Here is a 14,632-nt window from a genome sequence, read left to right on the forward strand (position 1 = left end):
GTGCCAGTGAAAACAGAGAGCAGGGTCTGTTTAAGTGAGAGATTTCACACCAGAGCTGCTAAAAATAAAACCCAGAATATGAAACTGAAATGTTTTTATCAAAAAAGAGTAGGCTTGTTATAAGTATTTTTGAAAGAGGATCCTCTTCACAGCCTTCATCACTTCTACTTCCCAAGAGAGCGATTGCAGCATGGACTGGGCTGTTGTTCAGTCCTACAAGGAACCGCTCCTCACAAGCAGAGTGCTCCACGAAATGTGGTTAACAAAAGTGGGTGCTGCATTTATTCTCATAGTACCCACTCCCTAAATAGGATATTTAACCCCAGAAAGCAGGCTCCTAATCCCAGGCTCCTTAACCCCAGAAAGCAGGACACCTTTATAACCAAGTCATCTTTTGTTTTTGGACAGTATTTCATTATTCCCTTTTAAAATCCAAGGACTGTAATGCAACAATACAGGGAACTATTTCAGCACATATAGTCAGGACATGATTTCCCCCAGTATCCCCCATCAAGAGCTACATTAAAGACATATTTCCCAGGGACATCACAGCAAGCAAAGTGTGTGTTCTCTCCCATTTGTATGTCCTGCTGTCCAATACAATTGGAGTTTAACAAACTGGGTATCTGCTAGGCTCTTACAAAGCCAGCCCCAGGCATGTGCCACCTTTGTCCTCAATATATGTGTATTTTTATGTGCACAAATAGTCCTGTTTGTTAGTGCTCTCTGCATGCTCACCTGATCTCACCACACAAACACGACCCAGGCTAAGCCCAACCTGGCTGCAGATAGGTGCTATGCTACAGGCCATGCTTCTGCCTCCCCTGTGGCCAGCTTCTTGCGATGAGTTGGAAAACATTGGGGTTTCAACACTGGAATCGACAGCACAAGCTCAGTATTTCCTCCTCCCTTCCAACAGGAAACTAGTGGATCACCTTTAATGAGATGCCCAAAAATTCTTCAGTGGACAAAATGGAATTTCTTGATGCTGAGAGGAAACCTGAAAGTGACCCTGAATGCACTACCCGGACTATGCACTATCAGATTCCCAAGACAAGAGCAACCTGGGTTCTAGGTAAGCCCACACAACACAAGTCAATATGGTGCTATTACATGCCACATTAATAATGATGTGGTTATAAACAGAATTTGCAAAGGTTTGAAGTATCTTCCCTGATTAAGAACTGCGAAGAAAAAAAGAAAAAAACAACCATTTTTCCAGCCAAAGGGCAATAACCAATGCCTGTACTTTCAGAATAGGCCTTTTTTCTTGTTAGATTACATTACTATGGCTACATGCTGAGACATGTCACATTATATTAAGAACAACAAATCCAGCAATCTGTTTCCAGATCAGACATCAATAAAAACAACCATAACAATCAACACTCTGGATACCTGTGAGAAAATTGGTAATTTAATACCTCCAATAGCTCTTTCCATTACACAGACACTGGTAAAAGCAAAAACAAACCACATCTCTGAATGTACACACTTCTGAAAGCCTTTCACAATACAAAGGGACAAAAGCAATTAAACGGGACTAGAAAGATGGGTGCCGGCAACTGTCCCTGCAAAAGGTATGACAATCTGTAAGAAAGCTGGAAGGGTGCTGTTGCATCCTTCCAAGTCCTTTCTGTGGGTGGCAGCAGGGAGTTTTCCATTGAGCTATCCTACAAACCTGAGCACAGCTTCCACCCTCACCACTGTCTGGACCCTGATGGTCTCAGAAGAACAAAATGGGCTCATGGAAGATGTGCTCCATGGTGCCCTGTCAGGGGAATTAGAACAGGCCAGTTGAACTGGGTCTACAGTGATAAAGGCAACTAGATAACTAGCCCAGATTCCTAAATTATATTGCCCATGTCTAAATTCAAGTGAGGATGACCTCTGTCTATCTTCTCTATTTCCTAACTCAGAAGTATTTTCTCACCACTTTTTGGCCCTTCTGCTGCTTACCTGGAGATGTCTATGATGGAGCTACCTGAATGACATTTCTCCTCAAAAAAATAGCTGTTACAGACTAACACTGGTATAATGCAATATAGGATTAGCGCCCTGAAGTTAAAAAACAAAAAAAACTTCATCCCAAAAACCCTTCCACCTTTCAGACTCAGAGCCATGCTGGAGAACGATGCTGCAGGAAACCTCCCATTCACTGGCGCCTACCTGAAAGGGCCATGATTACAGAGACAGAGGATATCCATTTGACTTGCTATAGTGTGAGGTATGATCTACAACCTGCCTCAAATAGGTTCAGCTGTTCAGAAAGATGAATGTGGAGCAAGGATGCTGCTGGTAGTTGAGTCTATTCCCAGCTGCCCTTCCCATCCTAAAATTTAATCTTTCTTCTCTCAGTGCCACATGACTCAAAACACTGGGCTTTTCCACACTGTCAGTACACTCCAGGAGGTTCCTTCACAAGCCTCTGATACGTGGCAGCAATAAAGTTCAACATCTAATTGTAAAAGTGTTTCAGCAAAGCAGGACTAACCATACCCCTATCCTCTTATTCTCTTTTCATTACATCTTGATGGGAGAGCTGAAGCCTGGACCATGGATAAGAAGTTAACCCTAATAAGATGTGGGCTAGCTTCCCTCCAGAAACCTCTATTCCAATACCTCTAGAAAACCAGCTTTTCTCCTCCAGGCTTTTTCAGGCTGGATGCTAACGAACTCAGCCTTTTCAACGAGCACGAGCTGCCCAGAGAAAGTACCAGTGAAGACACTTAAGCAACACAGAGTACACACAAAGGTAAGCAAAAGCTGACTTGCTTCAACTTGGACCAGGTAGCTGTAGTCAGGGAGGGCTGCTTCATCACCACCACCCCACCGGATAATGGCTCACCAAGTCCTGTTTTAGCAACTAATTCAAGGCCACATTTGTGCTAATAGACCTAACTTCAGACACAGGTTTAATTTGTTTAACATTAAGTTTAGGGCTTCAGAGACCCTAAACTCCATGTCCTGTCAAAATTTAATGAATTTCATTAAACAGAAAAATTCTATAATGCAGTATTTAACTGTGCATAAAAATGGTAATTATCATTATGCTCATAATTCCACTTTATGTCATTATCATAATAATTGATCAAAATCTTTTACCCCACAAGCATTTTAAAAGGTGCATTGTAAGAGAGAAACACTCTTTAGACCACGCCAAACCCAGCTTCTGCAAGCGATCCCCAGATACAGTCTCTCCATCCCAGGCCTTCTAATGCAGAAGTCTTTTGAACAGCCATTGCAGCTTTCACAGAATGGCTTGGGTTGGAAGGAACTTTAGAGATCACCCAGTTCCATCCCCCCTGCCAAGGGCAGGAACACCTTTTACTGGACCAGGTTGCTCAAAGACCCATTCAACCGGGCCTTGAACACTGCCATGGATGGGGCAGCCACAGCTTCTCTGGGCAACCTGTGCCAATGCCTCACCACCCTCACAGGAAAGAACTTCTGCCTCATATCTAATCTAAATCTCCCCTCTGTTAGATTAAAGCCATTCCTCCTTTCTAATATCTCTCCATGCCCTGTCAAAATCCCTCTCCAGCTTTCCTGTCAGCCCCTGTTGGTATAGGAAGCTGCTCTAAGGTCTCGTCACAGCCTTCTTTTCTCGAGGCTGAACAAGCCCAGCTCTCTCTCTCTGTCTTTACTGAAAAAGGAAGGGGTAAGGGGGAAGCAAAAAGATGAAAGTCCATTTGTAGATGGAAAAGTGCAGTCAAGGTACAAACTCTAGCTTCACTTCTGAAATGGCCAGCTGCCCTACTTTTCTGCTTTCTGTACATGGCTTCTGAGCACAGGCTGCATCAAAAGAACCCATTGCCTGATTTTGAAGATAATGGACGTTAGACTGGAGAAATAAAACAGATTACATAGGCAGCTGGATAATTATCTCCCAACCTTTATGTTTGCATCACATCACAGACAGGGATTGGAAAGTGCTTTGAAAAGGTGTCAAAGTATTTCTGACCCAAACTGCCAGCAGCTCTAGCTCTGGAATAGATGGATTAGATGGCTGTCTGTTGCAGCCAAGACCTAAATCTCCTAATTTCAGCTCTCTTCTCCAAGCCACATGAATAAACCACTCTGCTGCCTGTGTTTTGGTCCTGGCTCTCCTCAGCAATATTCCTTGACAAATTTTGATTACATCATGCATTCCTTGTGTCCTTCCTTACATCTGCTGGCATCTTTGCTGTCACTCTCTATGCTTTTACTTGGAAATACATAATGTTCCCCAGCATCCTTCCCATGGCTGCTGTGGCATGGGTCAGTTGTTCCCTAATTTCCACCAGAGCTCTGGTCACAGAGATCAGGACACCATACTCACTGGTTTAAATAATCCACAACAGACAAAATCCAAAACATGGGAATTCATTTTGGATGACCAGAAATATGAGATAGGCCATTTCTGAGCCCTAACAGCCAAAGCTTTTTAGGAGCACATAGTATTTTAATTTTGTGTTTTACAACCAATGCGATTGTCAGTTCAGTAAATCCCTTCTTACGGATATCAGAAAACAAGTTTTACAAAGTCCATGACTACCAGCAAAAGCTAAAAATCCTCCCAAAAAGACATTAGTAACATCTTAAGACAAGCTTGGCCAGACATGCCAAGAAGGTGTTACTCTCATGAGCCACAGAAACTGGGGTGAAAAACAGAAAGTGTCACACAGCAGGATCTCTCTTATCTCACCACATCTTCCTTACTTTGACTTTCTTTTCTTCCCCTTCAGGTGTCGCTTTTTCCTCTGATGAGGGTTTTGTACCTCCATCCATCCCAACAGCCAGCTGTGTCAGCCTTGCACTTTCTTCCCCATCTCCCTGGATCTTTCCTCCCTTACTCCTCCCTAAGAACTCTTTTAGGATCACCCTAATGCATCTTCAGAGGACAACATGAAAGGGCTATTCTCCATCGCGTCTGTCACACTTCCAGCCCTGCTGCAAACCGTGTTCACAGCTCCCTCTTCTGCTGGCTTCTGGCAAGCTCTTGGATCGCTGTACGGTGCTGCTGCTCTTCCCAAAGTACTGCTGCTCATCCAACATCAAAGAGCAATAAAATCTGTGGGATGAACTTCCTTGCTGTCTCTAACACAGGACAGAGATGTGGCATGGCTTCAGCTGCCAGGATCCTTGCGCAGAACTCGTTGGTAAAACCAACCTTTTTAGGCATAGCTCTGAAAAGGCTTCTTCACCTCCACCATTAGTCATGCTTGTCAACCTCCCTCATCGTCAGCTAATGCCAAGACACAGGGTGCATTTATAACACGTTTTGGCACTGAGCATGGCTGCCTTCTTGGGAAGGGAACAAGTCTGCCTTTCAGCCCTAATGTGATCGATGAAGCCTCTCTACAGGCTGAAGCTATGCATGGATAGTACCAATTTATATTTTACCTTTGGTTCAGCTTGGACAGAGAAATATTAACTGCATCGACAGGACAGAGGAACTCAGACACACACCACTGCCCATGCTCACCGCGACATGGTACAACCAGTGCTTTTGTGATGTGCTGTTCAGGAGTGAGTGAGTTCACAGTCCTGGGTATTAAATCAAAAGAGGAGACTGAATTTCAGCAAAGGTACAGAATATCACAAGCCCTCACCAAGTACAGATAGAATAGCTTTTATATCAGCCTTCTCCTGTACTTCTCAATGTTTCTCTCATCTAATCTGGCTTAACCCCCACCCACCACCACCACCACTGCCCTGGGTGCCTCCCAAAGCACTGCAAGAGGCAATGGATTAGCCAGCAGATCTTGCTACCTCCAGCACACTCTGATATTTCCCATAATTAAAGTATCTTATATGCATGGGTACTGCAGCTGAAAGCCAATGCATGTATCTGTCCTCAGATGTTCTTATCCCTACAAAGCAGTAACCTGACTTGTATGGCAGTTTTCTCAGCAAAGAACTAAGTGGGGCAACTGGCTGTAAAGCAACAGATCTCTCTGCTCACTCTTTAGATTCAGCCTTTCTGGCATGTAAATTGTCAAAGTCCAAGATCCATGCTTTGGTTTTCTCAGGCTTGCCTTCAAGACATGTTGTTCCCCTATATTCTCCAGTAGTTAAACTGCACCTCAGTGTGAAGGGGGATCTTCAGTGGGTTGGGGCTGGCTGCTCATGGGACCAGGCTGGGAGTTTCTCGCACATCCCTGGGCTCGTTTGCATCAGGATAGTACCTAACCCTTGGCATCGCAGCTCAAAAAATGATCAGATCAATTTAAAAAGTCTCTCTATAGAGTTTTAAACTTATTGTCAGCACATACCTGTAAATTAGCAGTAAGGGTCCCTCCTAAGGCTGTGCCTGGAGTAGCACCACTAGGTTATTCATCCTTGCTCCAGCAGTCCAAGGCTCAGGAACAGCTTCAGACAGAGTCAACTTGGCATTCAGGCTTTGGCTGAGGCTTCCCATTATTCTCAGTTAAAAGCTGGGTGACGCAGGTGCACAAGAGATCACAGGAATACCTGACTGCTGACAGCAGTCCACTGGCCTAACACATTTGGCAGCTGTGCTCATACAGCCTTCAAATGTTTGGATGAACAAGGAACCAAGTGGACAGCCAGAGCTGCCCCCTGAATCATCAGGGCAGTAACACCTTTTCTTCCATGCAGGGCAGACCCAAACACTTATGCACAGAGTTCTATTGCTATGTTCAACTCCCAGAACAGTTCTTTTAAGATATCCAAGACCTTGTTATCCCTATGAAACTGCCTGAATCAAACACCTGTGGTGGGTTGCATGAAACAAGGTATTAATCACTCACCAGGAATAACCTGAATATCTGTCAAGTGGTTTGCAAAGGAGTATGGCTTGCCAGGATGATCAGCTGATAACGGTAGCATATGTTGCAGCCATGCTCTGCAAGTGCATCTGGCTATTGCAATCCTCCAGGAGCTTTCAGGTTTCAAGAACTACACTGCAAATTGATCCCAGCCACCATTCAGGAGTATTCAGCAATTTGTTAATATTTGATGTGGCAAAACTCCCTGTTCTGCATGTTCACTGCAAGTTCTGGTGTGACATAGTTAAAAAATTACTGAAAGCAGCCCTGAGGAGAAAGACTTGGGGGTGATAGCTGATGAGAAGCTCAACATGACCCAGCAGTGCGCTCTTGCAGCCCAGAAAGCCAGCTGTTTCCTGGGCTGCATCAGCAGCAGCATGATCAGCAGGTCAAGGGAGGTGATTCTCCCCCTCTACTTTTCTTTTGTGAGACCCCACTTGCAGTACTGCATCCAGCTCTAGGACTCTGAACATAAGAACGACGTAGACCTGTGGGAGGAAGTCCAGAGCAGATGCTCAGAGGGCTGGAGAACCTCTCCTATTGAGGCAAGTTGAGAGAGCTGGGCTTGTTCAGCCTGGAGAAGGCTATAGAGAGACCTCAGGACAGCTTCCAGTACCTAAAGGGACCAACAAGCAAGCCAGAGAGGGGGCTTTTGATAAGGGCATGGAGAGATATTACAAAGGCAGAATGGCTTTAAAACTAACAGAGGAGAGTTTTAGATCAGATATTAGGCAGAAGTTCTTCCCTGTGAGGGGGGTGAGGCACTGGTACAGGTTGCCCAGAGAAGCTGTGGCTGCCCCATCCCTGGCAGTGTTCAAAGCCAGGCTGGACAGGGGTTGGAGCAACCTGGTCTACTGGAAGATGTCCCTGCCCATGGCAGCGGGTTGGAACTGGATGATCTTTAAAGTTCCTTCCAACCCAACTATTCTATGACTTTATGAAAGACAGTTAATATATAAATATAGAAAGCCAGAGCAGTTTAATAGGACTGAAGAACCATACTGAAGGCAGGAGGTTTAGTTCAGTAAATGTGTTCTCTGCTTGCGTAACTGTAAAGAAGTCCAAAATGCAGATCTTCTTAATCCCTGTATAGCCACTACAGAACCAAAAAGGAGCAAAGACTTTCTATTGATATGAATTTTCAGCCATAAGAATTTGCTGTGGGCATGTCCAGGACTACCATGACTTTGGCAGAACTGAGTTCAGCACATTCCTGAGCAGCTCACAACTGGAGAGGAAGCTCTTCTCCCTCTCTTTCTTGAGCTAATTACTGCTGTTTTGTAGCCCAGAGCTCAGAAGTGGATCTTTCACAGGGATTTCATGAAAATGGCATCATTTTCTGAGAAAACCAGGATTTGGTTCTTCCTCATCTCTGCTTAAGCACTATGCACAGGGTATTTCAGGGTCTGGACTTCTGGAGCTGCTGAACCCTTTTTGCTTTGCTTAACTAACATGGAAACCTTACACTGAGGGTCTAACCTAGTTATTTGGGCAGGAGGAGACCCTCACCATAGCTTGTATACCAGTAAATGTCAAAAGAATTAACACTGGGTAAGGCTAAACAGCTGTTTTCAGCAGATAGATCAGTGCCTGATTCAAGGCATTGAATTCCTTGGGATGATGACGGTGATAAAGTGGTGCATCTACAGCACCTCAGGTCCCTGCCCACAGAGGACATACCTCTCCTCCATCTATGCAGCGTGCAGAGATTTTCATTGAGGGTGAAAAGGCACTCAAATGACCCAGAGCATCTCTGCTAGATAAATGCTAATCCAAGTCAGACCACTGGCAGGGCTCAGGCTGCCTCACTTGACAGGTCTAATTTCTGTTGTCTCACAACTATAGTTCTGAAGGGTATGTAAAGATCTAGAGCCTTAAACTCCTCCACCAATGCAAAGCTAATTTCAGAAATTAAAAACAGAGCAAGATGCCTAACACGGATGGAAGATGCCTCAAAAGCTCAGTGGGGTACCAGATGGGTGGGAGGGGACAGATGCTGCATGCAGAGACTAATGCAAATAGTGTCTTCAGTGGGCTTTGATCAGGTGTTTGTAGGAGACACACGCTACTATTCTGTGTAGCATACATTCTCAACATCATCATCATGGGTACATCTAATCCCTCTGACAGTAATCCGACATGACAACTGTGCCAAAGCCAGCAATTCCTCATGCCTGCGTGGTCCCCAGCACAAATGGGAAATTAGCAGTCAGGTGACTACCACAACTGTGTTTGGAGCATTACAAGTTGCAACCTTTAAGTCTTCAAAAAAAGTTTGTCTTTCAAAATCAGAAAGCTGATCACTTTCAGCAGTCTGATCCAAAGAAGCAGAAACATGCTCACATGCTGCGGAAGAAAGTGTGATGAAAGCCAAAGCACAACACTTCCCTGCTTGGGAAGCCTCATGTCCATCAAAGAGCTTGTAGCCCTGGCTGCACAGAGCCTGAATGAGACTGGAAAGCTGGAGGCTGCATTGTTAGACATCTTCTAGGCCTCCTTATTCTAATAAAAAAAAAAATGTCTTCTACCTTTTCTTTGTAAAGCTACCCTCGAAGTGTGAATTGAAATACAACCATTTACAGAACAAATGCAGCTTCTGAAATAACTCCTCTGCCCTCCTTAACCTTGCAGGCACAAGTGAAAGAAAACATGCATGTAGGTTGCTAAAATGTGGGTTTTTTTTCACTTTGCTAACTCAATAGTGGAGGGGAAACAATGGAACTGTAAAGCTGATTGTACAGTTTGACTCCAGGATGTAGACACCCTGCTCCATAGGAAAGTACAACAATTTCCTATCAAGATACAGAGACACCTTGTACACAACTTACACCAGACTCACTCCATCCATCTTTAACTTTGTACCAAGGCTTTTTAGACATTTGGGATACAGTTATATCATCTGGGGAAAAAATCCCTCCTTGTTCCCCAAAAGGCTACGAATAATTATAAACTCCCTGAAACAAGCATCACCAGCTCCCCACTTGGCCAATGTGGAGACTGATATGCCTTATTGCTGAAGCTGTTGGCGATAAATGAGGCCCAGCTTCAGACTCAGCAGGTAGTAGGCATCCTTGGAAAAGGCGAAGGTCTGCCCTACTCTCTGCCCTGATGCAGCAGAATAAAGGATAACATCTGAAATAGGCCAGCATGCTCTGTAGTCTGCCCAGAGAGATGTGAAACAGGTCGTATTTTAGATCCTACAGCTGAAGATACCATAAAAATCTCTTCTAAGTGACTGCAGATAAATTACTGTTCTGAAACTATAAACTTTAGTACATGTGAGTAAATACGCTATTTGACTCGTTCCACAGGCTACTTTCATAAGTAAAGTCAAGTCCAAAACTGAATTCTTGAAAGACTAAAGATTTATATACTCTTTTTTTTCCCCTCCCTTAGTCTTACCAACTGTAAAAGCAAGTGACAATTTTAGTGTAGTGCAGTATTCGAAACCTGGATGAGCAATAAAAGCCACCAAAGCACCAATACAGACATTTCAGTCTGAAAGCCATACTGGACTACAGCTACAGATTCTGTAAGAGTTTGTATTCCCTGACAAGCTCAAAAGAAACCTCATAAACTTGTCTCTTTGGGATGCTGTAACAGCACCCAGGCAGGAATGCCTTGCTTTATGTCAAGTGCCATCTAACATGTCTACACTCATCACTGCTGCTGCAGATCAGCAGTCAGCTTTTCAAGCCGTAGAGAAGCTGGCAAAACTCACAGTCAAATCTTGATCACATTAGAGGTTAATTGGTTCCTTTGGTTTTGCTTTTGGTTTGTAGGCTGCAAGAAATTCCCTACTCAGGGAAGGTACTGATGCCAGATGCTGCTACTCCCATGGAATATGTGGGAGCAGATGCCTGCAATTTGGTAATCACTTTGAGTCTGATTGTTTGAAAGGGGTTTACTTATATACTATATTCAATGTATTTCCTGAAGTGAGCAGAGTCTTGGTAGTTGGATAACAACACTGTCTCTGCTGGCAACTCAGATCAAACACAGACACTTTGAGAAGTGCTTGAACTTTAAGAAACCTCTGAAAGATATTTTAGCAGTATCATTAAGCAACAGTACATTGCCTTCTGCTTTTGTGTGCAGGAGAGAGCTGGCCACTAGAGACAATTAGAGAGGACCTCAGCAACTTGAGTATATGTGTCTCAGATCAAAAGAGAGATACTGAGATGCCACAAAGGCTCACCTCTGCCTCATTCTAACTATAAACCACCGCAGATGTGTCTGTTGCTTTTCATTATAAAAGAGACAGTCTCAACAACCTCAAAACACCATTAAGAGGAAAAAAATATATATGTATATTTAAAGTATAGAGTGATTCTGGCATAAAAACAAATGGGACAAGATTGATTGTGAATATAGCTAGGCTGGAAATCGAAATCAAGTTTCTAACCATTAAAGCAATGAACAGCCTTTCTGTGAAGAGGAGTAGAGTCTTAATTTACAGAACTATATATTTTCCTGAAAATAATTATGTGACACGGTCTCCTTGGCAGAGATACTGTAGTCAGTGACCCAGAAGGGAAGGGTGTTCCCATGCTTTCCTTCTGAATCCCTCCACGGGCGAACACCAGGTTCACAATAACCTTGGGACGGACAGTTGTGCTAAGGCTGCCATCAGCCCTACACACAGCATATAAGCAGATACACAGTGTAAATATAATACACTGTGCATATCTAACCAGAAACAGCATCTGACTTTCCTCTTCACATTTCCACTGCCTGAAAGAGGTTACATGTCAGTGGCACCTATTTTTTCCCTTCTACATACCCATGGGAGCCCTGGATACCTAGCCCACATGTGCTTTCTAAACTATAAACCTCTACAGGCAGGGGAGTCATCAACTAATGTCCAAAGGCTCCAGGAGCATCTCTGCTTCCTGAGTGTTTTGAAAGGCAAAAGCCTGCAAGTGCTGAATTCAATTAGTCAGTGGGAAGTGCAGAAATCCTAGGGCAGGTATTGTAACTTCGGATGTGCAAGTAGTCTATGTTAATAAGGTTGTGTAGTATGTAAGTAGCCTATGAAAGGGAATCCTCATTTCAGAATTTACTTATGTGGTATCATCAGTTCTTCTCTTCCAAAAGTTTTTAAAATGAGCTTAAAAAGTTACTTAACACTTTCTAAAATCTCAAAGACTGTGCAGAAGGGCCCAGCAGGCATCTACTTGAAATTAATTATGCTTCTACAGTATTCTGAGTTCTCACCAAAGGGAGCAAAAGCACAGTCTACAAAACTCCAAATCATGGGAAAATATCACCCACAACTTCATTCACAGTACTATTTGGTCATTTAACACATGGCAAATCACTCCATGCTTCCTGAGCATCCTTGAAGGAAGGGCTACATAAAACAAGATCAAGCTAGTCAGGATCTTCCATATGACCTGGAACCACAAAGTGGTGGGAAAAGGCTATTCCATTTCCCTGTGGACTACCATTAGAATGGTATTTACATAGCATGATCACCAGCTATTTCTCCGAAAAACAAATGTATTTTAAAGAATGTATTACTTGAAGTAGGCAACTAAAAGCTTCCTGGCTCTTTTGTTTTCTGCAAATGCTCCAGATATTCCTGCAGATTGGGGTAAAGGAATTGTTAATGAAGTGACAGATCTGAGAGCCCAAGACTCCTGGGTCATGGGCTCATACCCGCAATATGCAGGCTGGAGGAGCAGCAGACCATGTGGGCCGGAGGAGCAGTAGACTATGGGCATTCTTCTCCTGAACAGCAGTAACAAAACTAGACTTTCTTCACTTTCACTCCCAAGAAAAGAGACACCAGAGTCACTTCTCCCTGCAGAGATTGTCTTAGCTGGCAATATTGTGGCTTTTACATATTATTATCCACTGTAGAGGCACAGTGCAGTGAATATGCCTGAAAACTGAGTTGTCTAGACAGTCTGGTCTGAGCAACAATGATTCCAAAGGGAAAAGACATAAACATTCTCATCCTAGAAGAAACCATTACTGCAGAAATAAACCCATTCCATATAAATTAGTCCCAATTCTAAACCAGCTTGTGCTCCAAACTGCAAAGCTCTTCTGGCTGAGTAATATCCCTATTCTGAAAACACCGAAACAAAGCACGCTGAACAAACCACTTTGGCAGCTCTGCTGCAGAAAAGCTGTTCTTCCCTCTTCCCTGGTGGGACCCTCCTCTCTGTGGAGAGGTTTTGTACATTAAGCCGGGCTGCAGAAAGTGCTCTCAGCACACAAACTCACAAGCAAAATGCTGCAAGTGGCATATTCCAGCTGCTAACAGCAAGTCCACTGTGCAAGATGATGCATTAAATCCAAGGGTTTCAGATCAATGCTGTGAAGATCAGTGCTGTGCATCAATGCCATCCAAGGGTATCCTCAGCGTTAGCAAGTTCTGTCCCCACATGTCCCCAAACTTTTCCTCCAGAATCTGCAGCCAAAAAGTCAAAAGTATTCTGAACTACTGAATACTTATTGCTCATAAATGATTGGAAAAATCTGACTGCATCCTACTTTTCAATGTGCAAATTTGGTACTTTGGTAGACTCCATTTTACTAGTCTACTATTTGTATTTTAATGAACCAGATCTCAGGCATCAGCTTCTAGGAATGCGTATGAAGCCATTCTGTATCTGGATTTTATACGGAGACATTGAAGCCAGCCAGTCACAGTAAAGCAAATTGCTGTTCACACTGTTTGACCTCTAGCAGAGGTAAGATGGACTTGTGACACCGTTGGGAAGAGTGTTCTGTCCTTGGACACTTGGGACTTCACAGGACTGAGGCCACACTGTTTCAGGACACCACCTCATACCCTTCAGGTGCTGGTTAATGATCATGTCAGAGAAGCCTTTTCCTATATACCAGAACTGCCCTATGATCTCCCACCTAATAGCACTAGATTCAATTTTCTCTACCAGTGTTTCCTATCTCTAGCTCTTATCTACTGCTCAGCAAAAACCCATGCTGGCTCCTTTTCCTTCTCTTACAATTTATTATTTTTTTTTTTTTTTTGTCCAAGGATAATAGTCTCTACTGGATAGAAAGCTGAACTGCAAGTCACGTCTTGGATTTCACTCCGGATTAAACTACTCACCTTGGGAAAGTCTGACTCCTCTCCCAACATTTTGTCTCTGTGGACTATCTGTTAACATACAAAAATTTGGGTGCTCATCCTAAGCAACTCTTCAGAGCTCCTTTATTAATAGGGAGAGAAAAGTAATTCCACAAGATAACTCACTTTCTGCTAAGAATTGCTCTCCATACTCTTTTTTTTTTTTTTTTGTATCCACTGGTTATAAAAGGAAATAAATGGTTGATTAGCACTAAAACCTAATCTAAAGGTGGGTGACGAGAGTAACATCCACATTTTTGTGTTACCTATCCTAATAGGATTTCCTATCTCAGTGGAACTCTCTGGCTGCTACAGGAGCACAATAACAAATGCAAAGTTCTGGGTACTCAGCTCCACCTTTCTGCAACCGGTGGAAGCTGCTCTTGCACAGCAAGGTCTGCTCCCTGCCTCCGTTTATCACTTACTCAGCAATTTCACTAAATATACTAGTGAGTATATGTACTACTGAGGTGCACATGTGGTAGAGCTCTTTAGTATTAAAACTATTTTAGTACATACTTCTGTTTCCTCTCTCCCACACCATGGAAAAGCCTCACCATCCAAACGTTCTGGAAAACAGTTCCCAACTCCAGAAAAGGTAAAAATTTGCTGATGTCAGCCTCAGAAGTGTGGTAGGCATATGGAAAGTCAGGCACTGGGAAATATGCTGGTGAAAGACTATCATACCAAGAGCAAAGGCTGCCTGCTCACTGAGATGGCTAACCTGGCCACCCTGCGGATGTTGCTCAGCTGC

General features: G+C 43.6%; 1 long non-coding RNA gene across 1 annotated transcript; it reads left to right on the top strand.

The window, feature by feature from the left end:
• Positions 1–936: 936 nt before the first annotated feature.
• Positions 937–14,229, top strand: LOC136017180 (uncharacterized). Its single transcript, XR_010613854.1, has 3 exons — positions 937–1,075; positions 2,651–2,755; positions 13,786–14,229. It is a non-coding gene; the product is annotated as an uncharacterized LOC136017180 (long non-coding RNA).
• The last annotated feature ends 403 nt before the right edge of the window (positions 14,230–14,632 follow it).

The sequence above is a fragment of the Lathamus discolor genome, chromosome 6, assembly GCF_037157495.1.
Source record: "Lathamus discolor isolate bLatDis1 chromosome 6, bLatDis1.hap1, whole genome shotgun sequence".
NCBI lineage: Eukaryota > Metazoa > Chordata > Aves > Psittaciformes > Psittacidae > Lathamus > Lathamus discolor.